General features: G+C 38.0%; 1 pseudogene; it reads left to right on the top strand.

Annotated features, from left to right (window-relative positions):
• Positions 1 to 1,946: 1,946 nt before the first annotated feature.
• LOC144741406 (immunoglobulin-like and fibronectin type III domain-containing protein 1) lies at positions 1,947 to 11,046 on the top strand (annotated as a pseudogene).
• The last annotated feature ends 5,050 nt before the right edge of the window (positions 11,047 to 16,096 follow it).

Genomic DNA, 16,096 nt, shown 5'->3' with positions numbered 1-16,096 from the left:
GCTACTGCACATACCCAACATCACGTCAGTTCCCTAGATAGTACCATGCTTTTTGGACATGCCCTTAGTAGTATGCTGCTTTTAATCATATTTATGATGGTCTCAGTCAGAGTATACTGTCCCGTGCTGTATTTCAGCACAGGTCACATCAGCTGCTGGTAACAGCAGAAGGCAACACAAGCCACTGAAACCCATAAAAACGCTGCTCACTTCATGGTATGTTCGAAGTCAAGGTAAGCCAAACAAGTTTTAGGCAGTGCTGAAAACTAAATGTGTGGATGACAATGAAGGTTTAACATTTCACAAGCAGTATTCTTGAAATTATTTTCCTTTATTTCATTTTTTTATTTGAGTTTTTTGCAGTTGTAGAAGTTCAGCATACATAAATGTAGTGAGTTTGTGAGTTCGCATTTGTTGCAAAAATAATACACTATAATATGTTAAAACCGAAATATTTTTCTGCATATATTTCAATGTATTTCATTAATTTTATTTTCATATATTCTTGGCAATATATCAATCACTTTTAAGCTTAAAATATGACTGCACCAGATGCACTTAATTTCATTTTCATTTTCTTCAATGGAACATAGTAATATTAAAATCAAATATCAAAGGTTGGGTGATAATGTACAGGTATTATTTATTAAGTGTAAAGTTTCTAGTCTCAGCAAACAGATTATTTTGTCAGTAGTGGTTTACTTGTAATTCAAGGCAGGCTCCAGGGTATTACAACTCATCACGTCAACATCAAGTTACAAGCTTATTAAGCTGTTCACTTTTACGCGGCATGTGACCTATCATGTGACGATACAGTCCACTAATCTTCCAACAGCCGCAGACCCCCACCACCCTGGTGTAAGATGTGTTGAACTTGACTGTGTTTAATAACGCCAGTTTTCAAAACTCATGATACAACTGGATTATGACTTGAATGTGTAGTGAAATGCTCAGTCAGATTTGTCTGTGCTTTGTTGTGGAAATGTCTAAACAATCACATATAATTTATACTGTTGATAGAAAAAAATAGTTTGTATATTTAACATCAGTTGGTGGGAACCCATTTGCCTTTTATTTGAGGATTTAGTTCTGCAATAACTCACAAGGTTTCACAGGGCATTAAGTTACAGAGAGTCTGTATCCCATATCCCAACCTTCCCATGACAGCGGGCAGATTAAATACCATACAATCACTATTAGTTCATGCATCTATTTCTCTGTTCACAATGAAGTATGGAAAACATCCAAGCCAAAAGAAATAAAAATGCACAAAATACGTACATATGTCCTTGGCTCATGGAAACAAGGTCTATAGCTGTATTCTCGTCACCTTGATGTTGCCAGGCAACCTCTCCAGACTCCACAACTTCTTATTGTATGAGGTTATTGTGTCATAAGAATAACTTACTTTGCCACAAGCACACATTGGACAAAAGCGTATTTTATGTAACTTACTCATGATGTTAATAAAGACATGCATATCAACTCTGATCAAAGAACATTTCTGTAAATCCCCTTAATCCTCAGCAACATTGAATCCATAAAATATACACGTTCCATTCGTTTATTTTTGTGAACTGACATTTGAAAGGGCTAAGTTTAGCCATCACATGGGCGATAAGATATTACTATTGAGACCGATCATAAACTTGTTCATATGATATGTAGACATCTGAACAGCAAGCCACCAGCATAATGTGGCAAAAACTTAATAATGTAAGATTAGTAAAAAAAATAAAGAAACAAATAAAATAAATAGATCTTTGTTTGTATCAACTCTGTTGATACAGATTCACATTCAATTATTTATGGCATTACATTGTGTTTCATTTACATCCCAAATTCTAGTATTTGCATGGGTTATTAAAGTAACACTCACTCCTTTCTGATCATTTATCACAGTGAGGAAATTATCCTGAATCCATTAAGGAGTAAAACAATCCAAGATGTTTAAAAGGTCAAAAGTGACGGATGTGACGGCCACCGGCCAAGGTAAGCACTAATATATACTGATGATATACTGTATATGATACTTCTGTATCATAGCAGTCTGTCAAACATTTGCTTTACATGTACCATGAAGATATTATTACATTTGGAAGGATCACACCTCCACACCAAGGCCCACAGGCTTCCCTTCTATTATGGGCATCGCCACAGCTGTAACGATCATATTTGTATAAGGTAAAATTGGAGTGGGAATTTACAACATGACAAAGCTAAAAACTGTGCCACAAACAAATAAGTGTGGGAGACTATAGTCTGTTAACTCCCTTCTTTCTTCCATCAAGAATTACATTCATCATCATCAACTCAAAACGTAACCCACCACCAGTGTTAATACCATGTCAACATGCTCTGAATATGCTCTTTAACATTGGCATCATCAGGTGCTGCTGCTGATAATGAAGGTAGGCTTAGGAAACCAAAGAGAAGACTTATCTTCATCCGCATGAGGTTCATAGCAATGCATTAATTTATCTACATGTACACAGGGTATGTAGGTGCATTAGGCTACATATCTGGTGTCATGGAATGGAGGCATGGTTTCCTCAAGGAGTTCTAATAATAAGTGTAAATGTTACTGAAATGTAAATGTTGTGAGCCTACTTGGACAAACAATACACCAGAACTGACCAGAGCTACAGAAACTCTGCAATAAACTGTGCAATGTTAAACATTCTAACCGTTACCAGATCAGAAAATACTCAGCATGCGTGGCGTATGACCTGTAGTTTGTAGACCAAGTTAATCATCATGATCTTTATTCGTTGGTGTTGCCACTGACAATGTCTGACACTTTTCTGAAAGTGGGGGATAAAGAAAAAAATCCAAGGTCCCTGGAGTGATGATTACACAATTTATTGAGACGCTTCCAGAGGGAAAGAGCCACCCTGACTTCACCCGCAAGCCAATTGCTTTGACCATCCAAGAGGGTAAGACGTTTCCATGACCCGACTTAATAAATTACAAAGACAACACCCAGACTCCTACATCAGACAGAATGGAATGCACATAAAAGTTGAGAAAAGTGATTGAGTAAATTCAAAATGCGGGTTTATTTAAACTAATTAAGAACGAATGTGTTTGAATGTGAATGTGTTTTTTGCCTTTAATGTAATGAATAAATACATACAACTTGTCTTTTTTCTCCTGTCTACAGGGAAGTTTGCCTTTTTTAAGAGCCATTGTCATAGGAGAACCTAAACCAACTGTGACATGGAGCAGAGAAATAATGGGGATGTGTCTGATACTTCTAGATACCAAACCAAATATGATCCTAACTCCAATGAACATACATTTGAAGTAAGTGATCTGAGTTACACAATTTCCATTAAATACTGGTAGAGAGAGTTGAGGGAAGATGTGGAGAAAATAAGTTTTGGGGAAAATCAGAGTATGGTATACTTCAGTAAGTATATACTACTATACAGTATACACTAAAGTCACTGCCGTTTTAAGCTGAACAACTGTTCTGGCCCATCAACTTCTATGAAGGTTTTAACATGAGGTCTACCATTTTAAAAGAAGGCAGAGGAGGGTGAAAATAGAGTACGAGATCCGATACACTTCATTTATCATTTCCTCTATGTTCCAGATGCCAAATGTTATGCCTGATCAAGCAGATACCTACAAATGTTTTGCCATAAATGAATACGGACAAGCTGTGGTCACAGTTGTTTTGAATGTTATTGAAGGTGAGGACTGTTTGCTTTCTTTTCCTGTTAAAATATTACTCAGTACATGAAAGATGTGTCTTTACTCACTTATTTGGGTTGAGGGAGCATTTTTAATTAGAGCAACGTCTATTCACACTTGAATCTAATACAGTCTAATAGTCTAATAAATCAGTCGATTGACAGTAAACAGTATTGTGCAGTGCTTTACTGATAATTAAAGTATTAATGGTTTGTACATGTCTGTGTTCATTTCAGTTGGTTACAACAAAAACAAAGCCCAGCAACAGACAACAGAAGCTACTGATGGCAATTTCAAGACTGTGGTTAAAAAGGAGAAGGTTGGGTTTACGTTGTATATTTTCATGGCCTTTGTCTGTTGGATGAAAAAAAAAAGGTGAACTAACCACAACTTTTTCCTTTTCTAGTAAAGTACTACCTAAGTCAGAGCACACAGAGAAAAAAAGAGGGGGGAAATAGATCCTAAATTTTGGGAGCTCTTAATGAGTTCTGACAAAAAAGGATTATGAGGGAATCTGTTCTGAATACGGAGTGACTGATTTCCGCTGGATGCTGAAGAAACTAAATGAAATGAAGAAGGAAAGAGAGGAAGAACAAGCAGAGGTTTGTTATTTATGGTATTTACATATAAGTCTTTTTGCTTTTCCAGCAACAGTTGGGTGATTCTTGTCCTTGTAACAGTTCGTCAAGAACCTGTCCAACCTGAAACCTATCCACGTGAATGCAGATGGGTACTGCATCCTTCGAGGATCGACATGGATCTTATTGAACAGAGCAGTTCAATATACATATACAAGGTGAGTGTTGAAGTAGAAATTGCCCACTGGCACATTTACATCTGTATTTCATACTGATACTCAAATAAACTTTGAAATAAATAAATAAATTGCAGCTGGACAAACATCGATACTGGCAAGGCCATATTTACACCTCTACCTGAGTTGTGTATTAAGTGAACTACATGTTCAGAATCCATGAACTGCATGTTCATGGATTCTTTTTGGGATCCTCCAGCTAGTACTTTGCAAGAGCCCTTTTAGAATCAGACTCATGTTTGTTTGTATGTTTCCCCAAAGGATGGAGAAATGATTCCATACACAAAGGAGTTGGGGGGAAAAAATGAGGCACAGCCTGAGGAAAGTGGGGAAAAAGTATATTGTTCAGTTTGAAGGATCTTCTGCCAGAAGATGCTGGATTCTACCAGTTGGATGTCGAAGATGTGAACATATTTTCCACTGAATTTAAAAGTAGGTTTGACAGACAAATACATGTTAAATATGATGCTTGTATCTATAAAAAATATTACATATAATGTCAGATACATTTTTATATATCATTACACACCCACACACAAATAATATAATATATAGAAATGAATAAACCAGATGTAGAAGAAAATAACGGTTGTTTGATATTTCAGTTCCTGTGGTGGAGTTCTTGGTGAACAATTCAGGAAGTGAAGGCAATGGAAAGAGAAGATGCTGTTTTTGAGTGTGTGCTGTCAAATCCCTTCTCCAAGATTTCATGGTTTGGGAAAAAACGCTCCACTGGAACAAGGGGATAATATGATATTGATTGAGGTTTCAGAGGAAACTGATTCACAGGCTGGTGGTTAAAGACTGCATGGTAGTGGACCAAAGGAATTTATTCGGGCCTGTGGCAGGAATAAAATCATGCAAATGCCTGGCTTATTGTTGAAGGTGAGAGGAATTGTACGGACCTGTCAGATTCCCTGTGCAAATGACTGTTTTCAGTACAATCCTGTGGTAATTTGCAACGCTCATATATACACCTTGTTTTTATTTAGCTGATAAGGATGCACAGAAGGGTAAGAAATCGTGTCAGAAAAACAACAAGGGCAGGAGGATCTGACGTGGACCTGCAGAAGGTTGCCCAAGAGCAACAACTAAAATTGGAGAAGGAAAGAGAGGAAATTAAAGAACAAATTAAAGCTGCCAAAGAAGCTGCAGCAGCTGCACCGCCACCTGAAAACCCCTGAAGTCTCCCCACCCAGGAAGGCTCCAGCTGTGGCTGAACAAAAAGGCACCAAAGGAACCAAGTAAGTCTATCGACCAAGCTCTAGAAACAGACAACAAAACAGAGACAGGCAATTTTTATTTTTCTGCAAACCTATAAGGGGACGCGCAATATTATTGGCAATGCACATGTACTGGTCGATAGTAGCAGTGGATAGTACAGTTAAAAAAAATGTACAGGTTCAACTGCATTGTCTTTTTCTTCCTGTACCTTTCCAAATATTTTGTCCGCATCAATACTTGTTATTGACAGCAGCAGCTGTGGCTACAGATGCAGCAATTGTGGAGGTTGAAAGCACAGGTAAGAGGCACTGATGGTTGCTGCAACCTCTGTATGCATCATACTGACGTTTCAGAGAATACCGTATCCGTAACATTTTTTTTAATCTGTTACACTGCTATACTGTTTTGTCAGCAAACTACGTGATCGTGTGCTCTGGTGACCTCAGGTTTAGTTTGGGTAATATGTAGAGTTTACATTTAGTTTCAAGATCCATCATTTGACATACCTATAATAACTGAATGCTGTCTCCAATCCTGTTACCAGTAATGAGTGTTTGATTTAGACAGTGTGTCTCCAGAGCATCTCCAGAGTGGTGCTCTCCTCAGAAGCTACCGCAACTTTTATGCAAACTTTTTCACACCATCTAACAGGTCATTCATACACGCGCAAATGTGTCCACCAGAGTATCATGTTGCGCCAATTGGAGCTAGAGTTAATAAATACCCGTGACTGCTGCAGAGTCATATGATGTAGGAATAAATACTGATTGTACCCCTTCGCACTAAAGTGAAAGCCAGATGTTAAAGGTTTTGGGGGGGGGTTATCGATTATCTACTGTGAAGCTGTAAAATGAACCTCACAGCTGTGCTGGTCAATCTCGTATTCAAGGGGAGCTTTAAAGAAACAAAATGAAAATTGTTGTGTAGTAGGGTAACGGACTTAAAAGTAAAACAAAAACAAGACAAAAAAGAGGGATTTAGGGACCACCACTGCACAGTGGCTGAAGAAGCTTATGCGTTCCATGCCTGCCTTACATTTTGGTTTTGCAACAGCTCTTGCCATTATACCATTATAGCAGCAGTACCAAAAATTAAAATAAATATCCAGCCAAGCGAGGCATTGTTTAAAGGTTTTCTTGGAAATTGCTGTGAGTTCTTTGTTGACACACTTTGCATTTGTGTTCACTGCATGTCAATGTACGTATGTCATCAATGAACTTACTTGTGTTTTCTTATCCACTTCCAAACTGGATTACGGCAATCCAATGCTTTGTTAAAAATCAGGGTCGGTGGTCGTAAAAAAACTGCAAGACTGCACCACTGCATGTTCCTGATTCCTCACATATCACAAACACAGAAAGGATTTTCCTTTAATATTACTGCTACACTATTGCATGGTTGCATCAAATGTATGGACCGGGTGTCATATTGTCATATTTCATTCTTTTTTGTATTTAGTCATACTGCCAACAGTGTATGGAAGTATAAGTAACTTAGTTTTATGTTACCCAGAACCTGTGGTCACCTGTGGAATCTCTGACACATATGCACTTCGTGGTCAACCAGCTGAATTAACTGTTAAGATGAATGTCGACTGTGAGGGAAGCTGGTTTAAAGATGGCGAGCTGGTAAAGTCAATAAATAAACTGTATACTTTGCATTTCATTCAATGTAACTGTGTGTTAGTATTAAATATTATTAATTTCAACTTTTCAAAATCACATGAAACAGAGGTAATGGTTATTTAAATAAAAACATGTTCTTATGATTTGTAACAGCTTCATCTCTACCTTTGTCTTGATAGTTAAAGACAGGTGGTGGAATAAATATAACCAAAAAATGGAACATGTCACAAGTTGGCAATTCAAAACTGCAGGGATGACGACTCTGGAGTTTATCGTTTTGTATCAGGGGACCAAAGTACGCAGGGAAAGGTCATAATTGGAGGTAAAATCTACTTTTCTCTCAAGTACAACCCAAGTGACCAATGTATGTCCAATGAATTATACTGAGTTACACTGTGTCTTCCAGGACGTACCAGAAATTTGACCCGGATGACCTTCACAAGTTCTCACAAACCTGTCATAGTAAGAGTCGGACAGAATGCGAACTTCAAGATGCCCTTTCCTCCTCAGGATTCTTTGACAGTTAGCTGGTGTAAGGATGGCAATGAGCTTAAAGATGGAGGTGGCGTCAAGATTGTGAAGGAGCCCAATCACAGTCGGCTGCTGCTTAGAGACTGCTTACGGACAGATGCTGGAGAAATAAAAATCAAACTTGTAACCCCTTTTGGGGTTGCAGAGGCCACATCTCAGCTTATTGTGCTTGGTATGCAGACACAAAGAAGTATAATGAGGGCCATGTCCACACGGAGATGGAACCAGAATCTTTTTCAAAAAGTTTTCTCTAAACGTGGAATTGTCTCAAGAAATGTGACATATGCCAGTCCTGTAAGTGGCACTGTAATGCTGCCACAGAAATATAGCAAAAACAGAGAATAATACATGGAGCATGTGCATAAAACTCATGTCATGTGAGGTCAGGAAAGATGCATATGGGTTGTACACATGGAAACATGAGATTAATTTACTCTTGGACCCAGTTTCAAATATGACATGATAAAAAAACCTTTTGTGGACATACAGTGCATGAATTCGTCTCCATGTGAACATGGCCCAGTCTAATAAGGGAATACAGTGATGTTATGATCCTTTGTTTTTTTTTTTTTTTTTTGAAAAAAGTAAAACCCTGATATGTTTCCTCACAGATCGCCCCTGGACCACCCGAGGGTCCTGTGGAGACCATTGGAAACCACCTCATCTGTAATTGAGATTAAATGGAAACCCTCCAAAAGATGACGGCGGCTCTGCCGTCACAAACTATATAATTGAACGTCAGCAGGTGGGGCAGAGTCTGTGGACAAAACTTGGAGATGTCTCAGCTGATAAGACCTCCTTTAGAGACCGCAACGTGACTCATGGAAAGAAATACAAATACCGCATATATGCAGAGAACCCGGAGGGCCTCAGCGACACCCTGGAGACAGCTGAGAGCATTATGGCTGGCATAATGAGTGAGCAGAGACGAAAGAAGCCTCATTTAGCATTCCTCAGCAAACCCCATGTGTTAATTTCTATCAGGTTGTAACAAATGAAAATGCCGCTAGTTAAGTTTTGTGATTTTCATCATTCCTTTTAGCTGTATCCTGTGAGAAATGTTTGGGGATATCCTGCAGAAACAAGATGTAGATGTCCCACAAAATATTTAATATCTTTAATTATTCCTGAATTGTTGATAATGAGCTCACTGGATTTCTACTTGCCTTTTTTGTAGTATTATCTGGTCCACCTGGTGCCCCCCAAAGTGGTAAGTGCATCTAAGTCTTGTATCAAATTAACCTGGACGCCCCCAGTCGATGACAGAGGAGTGCCAATCATTGGTTACCAACTGGAGAAACGAAAAAAGGACACAGATCAGTGGATTGCTTTTGAATTCCCTGAATGAACCCATTGGAGGTTTGTTACAACAATAGCTTGTTGTAAAAACACGATTAGCTGCACAATTACATTTTTTTCTGACCATATGATTTTCAGATGTTAGCTACGCCGTTAAAGATGTCACAGAGGGAACCGAATATGAATTCAGGGTCTCAGCAATCAATGAGTCAGGATCAGGAGATCCAAGCCCTCCATCCGAGATGGCTGTGTGCAAAGAATCCTAACAGTAAGTGGTTCACATTGTGGGTGCTGTGTACATTCATGATTTTACTTTGTTTACCTACATGGCCACTCGCTATTTAATGTTGAGAATTAATGTTTTGTGTTTTCCATCCAGTGCGACCTTGTTTTAACAGACCCATTGGATTTCATTGTAGTCAGAGCAGGAAATTCTGCACGCATCAAAATTTGTTATGAGGTATGGATTCACGTTAAGGATGAAATTGTCAGAGAACCTTGCAATGCTAGTTATACAATTTGTTCTCTCCATGACAGACACGTTGGAATCATTAGTTTACTCCAGTGTGACATTTCTTCATCCTTTTTATCTAATATTGATTTGTGATATCGACAGGCTGAACCTGCACCTCAGATCACTTGGCTGAAGGATGATGAGCCAATATCTCCATGGATTAATGTCATCAATTCAGAGGGAATGTCTCAGCTTGTAATTCCCTCGTCAAAGCGCTCTGATTCAGCGATTATACACAATCAAAGCCAAAAACTCTGTGGGGCGAAGCCTCTTTCGACATTGAGGTTAGAGTCACAGGTAGGAAAACTGCAGAAACCGTTACCCTACCTCTCTCTAACACACACACGCACACCTCAACTTTACATAATTTCAAGGTCTGTTTATTACAATGATGAGCTGGAATTGAAAGTTTGGCATCTAAGAGTCGTTTTAAACTGAAATGCATTTCTACAAATAACAACACAACTATTTCTTTTTGCTTAACTAGATGAGCCAAAGAGCCCAGGGCCAGTGGAGCTGGAGCAAACAGTCCAAGGCAAAGTTTTAATATCGTGGGCTCCCTCTCCAGATCAGGAGCTTGATGATCGAATGTACTACATGGTGTCTCAACACGACTCCAACACCGAGAGTGTGGAAGACCGTGGCAGACCCTCTGCCACTAACACATATACGGCCAACAACATTCTCCCTGGGATTGAATACCACTTCAGGATCTATGCCAAGAATGACATGGGTCTCTCAGATCCATCTCAGTCACCCACATGGGGTGTGATAGTAACAGAGGTAGGCCCATACAAAAGGTCGGTTGTATAAATTTGAGGCACCATCAGCAAGTCTGATGGTGATGGAAGTAAATGATGAAAGAAAGTGACTCTATTAAGCTCATTAAGAAAGTGACTTAAACCAAACACAAAGGAATATGTGGGAATATAGATTAGTCCTTGCTAGCACAATGAACTGTGTGGCTGAAAACACTCATTTCAATCAATTTTTTCCCTCTTTTTATGAAGTTCCTATAACGTCAAACGGAGTTAATTCAATGGACATCAGCTTTGAAAGGCCCCCATCCATGCTTGGTGCCGCTAACAGGTCCACACACCACCTAAAGGCTACCAAGTGTACATGCACCTGTGCGGTCCGAGGATGTCCTACACCCACAGTGTCCTGGTACCTGAATGACGTCTGCATCAACTCAGACAGCAACTACTACATCACCAACTCATTTGGTGTGTGCTCGCTGTACATTCTCAGAGTGGCGCCCAAAGGACAGTGGTGAATATAAAGTTGTAGCTGTCAACTCTTTCGGACAAAGCAGACTGTTCCACCAAAGTGATCGTTAGAGGTAAGGCCTTTTCGATATACTGTATTTCCATTCAGTAACCATCATGGATTATACTTCTAATCATGTGTTTTCCTCTTTTGATCCGCAGATTAAAGTGGGACAGGATATTTGAAAGACAAGCAGAATGTTCTGGTTCACTGCCTATAATATATTGAAACATGTTATTAATTGTCATTTGCTTGCAAAATCAATATTAACCTTATTTATTTAAAATGAATATAAACGCAAATTCTCACTTCTCTACAAGAATTATATCTGAATTGAGAAATTAAGTAAAAGATATTTTCTTTTTTTGGGAACTGCAATAAACAACAAATTGTCAACAAGTACGGTTCGATTCTTGTCACTGTTATTTGATTATTTGCATAACTGCTACTGACAGAAAGAAACTAATGTAGCCATGTTAGAGCCTCTTTGGGACTGAAATATGACATCACAGCCATGAGCACCATGTGCATCACAGGACATTAAGCCCTTGAGTACTGTCTCCACATTTTTCAGTGCCTGTCCATAAATGTCTAGTAAATATATATAGTCAACAGTCAATGGACCTATAAGATGATCCTGTAAACCTTAGCCGTTGGTCCTTTTTATATCTGCAGTCAAAATTACCCATAAAGGATGAGCTGTCACTGAGTCGTCTGATGAATACCTTGTAATGGTCTGAGGATCTCAAATATAAGCTTTCATAACATACCAAGTTTTACTGACACAAATCACACCCATCATGTATACTGAGACATCTATAAATATGTAGGATAACATGTGGGGTTCAACCTTTGATCAAATAGATTCTAAGAAGAGAAAGAGAAAGAGAAACAGATTATATAATTCAACATGAGCTCTCAAGGTTAGCACGTTTTTGTTTTTTGTTTTTTTCCTTATATAAGTGCACTCTAATCCCTCATTTCCTGTCCGGTCAGAGGTGATATTTGTGTTTACTTCCAACTTGTATCATCAGGCATTTCTTGCAGTTATGTCAGTCTGTTTTATGAGGTTGTGATGACTCTTCAACTGAACTGGAAAGTACAACACGCACACACACGCAACAACATCCCATGACATATTTTTATAATACTGCAGACGCTGTCACCAGACAGCACAGGACACTTTTTACAGCTAATTGGAACAGCTAATTCCATCATATCCATCAAATATTATTTTACCAAATAAAAAGGTCTCATCTTTAGTGACCAATAAAGTCCATGGAGGCGTGATTGGATTTCTATGACCCTGTAAAGCTGCCAGTCAGAATCTCTTGGTTGGAGTCCTCGCCTTTTATAGGAGGGAAATCACAGTATTGTGGATCTAGGAATTATACTGCCTCAAACCTGTGCAGCATAAATAACAATATCCATCACTAATGGAACTGCCAGAACATTACATTAATGTTCTAATTCATTATCGTGTTAAATAAATGTGGAATGTGAATCTTCGGGTCGGTAACAGGTGCTGCAGGTGTTTTATATTGTCATCAGCAAGGTGGAAAACTGTTGACTGGAATACAACCGATACCCGGTTTAATGAACAGTCATAATGTATTTTCAGTACCAAAAGAAAAGTGATCACTTTCATGGGGATGAGTAAGAGGAATCATCATGCTTTGCCACTGTTGTAATATGGGTTTTTACCATGTACATTTCACCCATATAAGGGCTTCTATGCCCTCTATACTTTTATTACCGAACAAAAAGGGGGTGTCATCTTCAGAATAGCAGAGTTCAAGCTGAGGAGGATAGCTGAAGGGAGACAAAGCAGCGAGAGTAAGTCCGATTCATTTTTTTATGTTTTGAGGTTTGCGATATGTTAAGACAAACATTACAGTTTATCCAATGAAAATCAAGAAACATTTTAAGTATCATCAATACAGTTCAGGGAAGACGCTGACAAATGGCAGAGGCTGGGGCAACTGATTATTAAAATTCAAAAATGATTCATTTGTTGAATGCAGAAATGGAATAATACACTGACAATTCACAAGCAGTGACTGAATGTAATCATACAATGTTTGGAGGTTTTATTATCGCACCAGACTGCTGTCTAATTCCTCACTTTTCATACATTGGACAATGGGTTTATGTCCCATGTAGCAGTAGTATTTAGTTTGAACTTGTACAATGATGATTATTCCTTCGTCCTGTCAAGAAGTCACTTGTTTACAGGGCACATATTAACATCGCAGTTAGATTAATATTGTTCACATGTAAAGAATACAAGTAAAATCACAGAGAGAAAAAAACAAACATGATCAGCCAGGTAAAATTGAGAATGATGATTACGAAAATCAAAACTAGAATAGCCAACAAGTAATATGAAAAGCAGTGATCAATCATGAAGAGTAAGCCCAAAACCAGGTCTGTGTGATTCCAGTGTTTAATGTGAAAAAACGTACAACGCCCTAAAATAATCCCATATTTACAGAATAGTTTGTTATATTTTTGTGAGCAAATTGTTATCCCATGATGATTGAGAAAGAGAGGAGTTTCTGGAAGCAACATGCAAAACATAAGTTATTTTTGCACTGCAAGTTAAAGTTCAAGGTGAGACGGAAGTGTCTTATTCATAGGTCTGTTATGTCATAAGATACAGTTATGTTTAAGATCTTACAGATAATATATGAAAAACCTTTCAAGTAGAAATTGGTTATAAAAAATATCTTACTGTGGATAAATAGTGTTTAATAACATACAAAGCAGAGCTTACATAAATAACAAAACATTGATATATACGATTAATATATATTTAGTGGAGTTTACTGTTAAAAAACGAAAAAACGTTTATCTGTAAAAATTAAATAAAATAAATGTGTATTTGACTGAAAGTTTGATGGAAAGACATTCAGCTCCAGTCTATGTTTGGATCCAGAGGAGTTAAATTGCAAGTCGAGTCACTTGACTCCACAGACAGTTATGCAGAGTCAGTTGGTGGGATTTCACATTCCTCATTTACTGTGCACCAGTATGTCTCCAAATGTCTGCATGAGTCACTAAGGAGTCGAGGCATCTCCACTTCGACAGGCTGATGTCATACTGCAGGCTAAATGATACATGAAGACAGAAGACCCTCCACAGCAGGGTTTCCCAAATCGTCCGGACTCATAATCCCTTTTTTCCCTCCATCTCAAAACACAGACTAATTGATTACTCCAGAACGGTTTTATTTTCTTATTATTTTAAAACAAATTTCTTTATAGTACTTTGTAACTATACATAAAAAATAGGCGTATACCATGAATATGATTTGGAATATGACTTTCTAAACTGTTTAAACATATTATCACATGATAGAGAAATAGGTATGGTTTGCAGTATTTACAATTTCACATGCATTTCAAAACTGTTGTTTTTTTGTCTTGGAGTGATGAGCTTAATATTTACCAACATCACATCACATCATCAAGAACTTTTTTTTTTTTTTTTTTAGATCTGCATAAAATTTAATTTGACATTATGGCATGCAACAATAGTTTTTGCTTTGTCCTTCAGGTACACAGATATCCCAGCTGTAACTTGACAATTACCAACAATGAGCTCAAACACGAACCAGGACCCAAAGGCCTCAGGTATTTGGACATTTTGGAAAGGTTCCCCATCATGTTAATTACTAAATTGAAGGGAGCGTAGTAGTTTTGGGTATTGTTAGGGCACCAGGGCTAAATATATTTTTCTATTTCAAAGAAAAAACTAAAACTAACCTGGAGATTAGCAATAACACGAATAGCGAGTACATAGCTACACAGCAAGTTAGCTGTTGAGCTAACTTTTATATGAGAGAAATATCTGGTATAAAGTGTAAATTCTGAATGTTCGTGCAGTCTGCCAGGCTCCAAATTGAATTAAACTTTGGTTGGTATGCAGAGGCAAACATCTGACTGTTGTCTGACCAGAGTTGGATGAATATGTGAATCAGTGCTCTAAGAACAAGGTTACAAGAAATCCTGCCTGCATTCAGATGATATAAGAGCATAAAGCTGCCCTATGAGAGATGACACATTAAGTTCGATGAATACCTGCCCTCAAGCTGGAGTCGAGCTGCTGCTGAAAAGTGAAGGTTGTTTAAAAAATTCATAATGGAAATCGTAAAATAACACATAATACGTCAACTTTACAGTGGGTTCGTGCAAATGCTGACCATTGGTTGGGTTAAATAAATGGTTAAACGTAGTAATAAAAGTATGACAAAATAAATGCCGGCTACGTTTCAACTTAGGAAATGCAAAACTCACTAAGGTTCTCACTGGATACTACTCATGAATTGTGAAATGTGGAATTAATCGTATGATTACCTTATTTTCTTTTACATACAGCATGGACTGGCCACAGGTTAATTCTCGCATTTCTTGTCCAAAATAACGACATAGTAGTACTGAGTTCTACTCGGAGCAGGTCTGTGTAAATGCCTTCTATTGAAATAAGCTGCTATGAGTCATTTAAACGTAGGATGATTGCACAAAAGGTCTGATGTTTTGATCAACTACTGAGTAACTTAATGTCATTTCAACAAAATTATATTCCAATTAGCTTTGTTGTGAAATTACTGACTACAGAGTCATTGTGCACTTAGTACAGCATAACATTTTCAAATTAACAGCATAATTGGTATATGGGGATAGAGGCTTTGTCAAGAATGGAAATGGAAGAAGCAAAAGGAAACAGTGACCTCTTGTGAAATTCTGGCAGAAATGCGACCAAGTACTGGTGAAATTAAGGATGTTGACCGTTTCACACATACTGTAAAATAATAGCTGTTACAAATTGTCATATTATCCATGTGTTCATCAGTGGCCATCAAGAAAAGGTCCACAGTTCCTGGAGTTTTGATCACTCAGTATGTTGAGCAAGTTCCTGCTGGAAAATCAACGCCGGATTTCATACGGAAGCCCATGACTACAACTGTTCAAGAGGGTAATAGAAGAAAGAGAAAAACAGCACTGTTATCATCACTCTGTGGCCAAGTGTATCACTGTTGTCTGGTTCTCGACATTTCAGGTAAAAAAGCTTTTTTTAAAGCCACGGTTAGTGGTGAGCCAACACCAAGTGTTATTTGGG

This window comes from Lampetra planeri, unplaced genomic scaffold, assembly GCF_965212315.1.
Source record: "Lampetra planeri unplaced genomic scaffold, kcLamPlan1.2.h2 scaffold_536, whole genome shotgun sequence".
NCBI classification, from domain to species: domain Eukaryota; kingdom Metazoa; phylum Chordata; class Hyperoartia; order Petromyzontiformes; family Petromyzontidae; genus Lampetra; species Lampetra planeri.
The sequence above is the reverse complement of the archived record's forward strand: the minus strand, read 5'-3'. Positions and strand labels throughout refer to the sequence as shown.